Raw genomic sequence first — 2,525 nt, forward strand, 5'->3', positions numbered from 1 at the left:
TGGGCTGGGCCAATGCAACCGGAGGGGAAACATATTCCTTCCCAGCCCCGTGGGGCCAGCAGCAAAGCCCGGGGTGGCCACACACCCCGCTCTGCCCCGCAGCCTGGGCACAGCAAGCAGAGCCACCCCTCAGCCCTCCCTGCACGGCCAGAGCTGCCGTCTGTGCCCCCTCAGTGAACTTTTCCGGGCAGTTTTATCCTTCTCTCCTAAGCAGGTTGTGAGCTTGGCTTCATTCCCCTGCTGCTGAGTCCATGCCAGCCGCGTGCCAGCCAGGGCACAGATGGTGCCGGGAGGCCGGAGCAGAGACAGGGGCAGGCTGATGTGGATGCCAATGCTGCTGGGGCGGGGGGATGGGCCCCGGCAGTGCAGCAGGGTGCATGCAGGTCCTGGATGTATCTGGGTGCCTGGCCACATCCCCAGGAGCTGGCACTGCCCCAGCTCCATCTGCCTGCCCCTAGCTCTGGGCCTTGGCCCATCGGAGGGTGGGGAGCCAGGCAGCTTGCTATGCCTGTGCCAGGCTCCGGCTCCTTCCCTGGCCTGGCTCACCCACGGGAGAGCGGTGCCATCTGGTGACCATCCAGGCATGGTGCAGACCCAGCCGGACACTCGGGTAGAGACGGCAGGGGGCTCTGGGCACCAGGGGCTGTGCTTGCTCCCGGCAGCACAGACTCTGCCGAGGCACTGGGAGAGGCAGATGCCTGATGCATGGGTCCAGCTGGGAGCCTGGTAAGTCTGCAGCACCCACAGCCCCAGCCCCATCATGTGGGGAGCCGGGACAGGCCTGGGGAGAGCTCCCAGCACCCTGGTCCCCGGCGCCCGGCATGCACCATGCTCCACCCTCCACGAGGCAGCGGCAGGTGGGCTGCAAGAGTCCCAGGGCTCTGGGCTATTGGAGCAGCCTCTGCAAGCCTCGTGCTGGCCACAGGCAGGGTAGGAACAACTTGGAGCAGCCTGAACAGCACTGACCAGACAGTTGCTTTCCTGCAGCTGGGGCAGGCACCGAGGCAGGTGCAACACCAGGGCTCCTGGGACTGGGAGTCACGAGGCCACTGGGAGCTTCCCAAGCACCCAGCTGGGCCCTGGGAGAGAGCACCCGCTGGGAGCCTGCAAGAGGAGCCCTGCCCAGGCAATCAGCTCCTGGCCTGGGACGCCGTCCCAGCCAGGCCCGTCTCCCCTGGGCTTGGTGCAGCGCACTCTTTGGCACCAGCAAGTGGGTTTCTCATACAGCTTGGAGAGCCAGAGAGCTCCCAGCAGCCAGCGCCTCTGCAATTAGTGTCCCAACACTGCGGCTGCCGGGAACCACGTGGGTACATGGGGGGAGACAGCAGATACGGGAACCCTCAAGCTGCAGCCGAACACAGGCAGTGCCCTGACGGGGAAGGGCTGGGGTGGAGCAGCTGCCACAAGGAGTCGAGGCACCAAAGACGCAGTGAGGACCAGTGAGCCATCCCCATGGCACGGGCCGGATGTGACGACCCTCAGCAGATGCTGCCATTGAGTCAGTGCTTCTGACTGGGCCTTTGGGCCTGGACGAGTTGTGCTTGCCCTGGAGCAGATATAGCCTGGGCCTGGTGAATACACACGGTGCCCTTCCAACCAGGGTGTGGCGCGTGACTGAACGCACGGTGCCATGGATTCAGAGATGCACTCCCGGGATAACCATTCAGATGCACTTGGGGGAAGTTGTTGGCATCTCTGCCCCCATGAACTTTATACAGCTTTACCCCGGGACAACGGGCACGGACGTCTGAGCCACTGCACTTTGCCTCGGGATAAACAGGTTTATTCTGGGATGAACGCACTCTGCGTGTAGCCTCTTCTCTTCCCGTTGCCATTCCTGTGAAACAAGGGACGAGTCCGGCAGCTGCTGTCCTGGCCTCTCGCTCCGAAGGACGATTGACCAGTTGGATGACTGACCAGAACAGTGATTGCATTTTCCAAGTGGGGCTTGAACCTGACGTGGGGGCCCTGAGTCCAAGCAGTCTGAGAATCACCGAGGGCTGGGGCTGGAGCACGCACCTCAGCTGGGGGACCTCAGAACAGAGCTCCTCATATCAGCCTCGAGGGGCGGCTCGGGCTGGAAAGACAGCCCCTGGGGCGCTGTCATGTTGGGGCTGCTGAAAGAACAACGAAACTCTGCCCAGAGACGTGAGCTGCCCAGAGCAGCAGATGAGGCACCACAGACCGTGGAGAGCAGTCCGGTCTCCTGGCTCCGACACTGGCAGAAGATGATGCTGTATCAGGAGAGCGCTGAACTGGCTCTCTCTCCATCCTCTGTCCATTATCCATGATTACTGGTGTATGTGGCAGAAATGCCCCGTCGGTGCCCCTCTCCAGAGATCTGTCTCAGCCAGCCTGAGAGGCGGCGGTTGAATCCCTCACAGCAGGGATCTCCCACCTGGTCTGCAGACAAAAGCCTGGCGCCTGGGAGGCGATGCTCTGGTCACCTGGGCAGGGGGGGAAAGACCCGGCCCTGCGCGCGGGCCCAGGTAGCCAGGGATGATTTGCAGATTGGTCGGTTTCTA

This window comes from Alligator sinensis, unplaced genomic scaffold (genome assembly GCF_000455745.1).
Source record: "Alligator sinensis unplaced genomic scaffold, ASM45574v1 scaffold206_1, whole genome shotgun sequence".
Lineage (NCBI taxonomy): Eukaryota > Metazoa > Chordata > Crocodylia > Alligatoridae > Alligator > Alligator sinensis.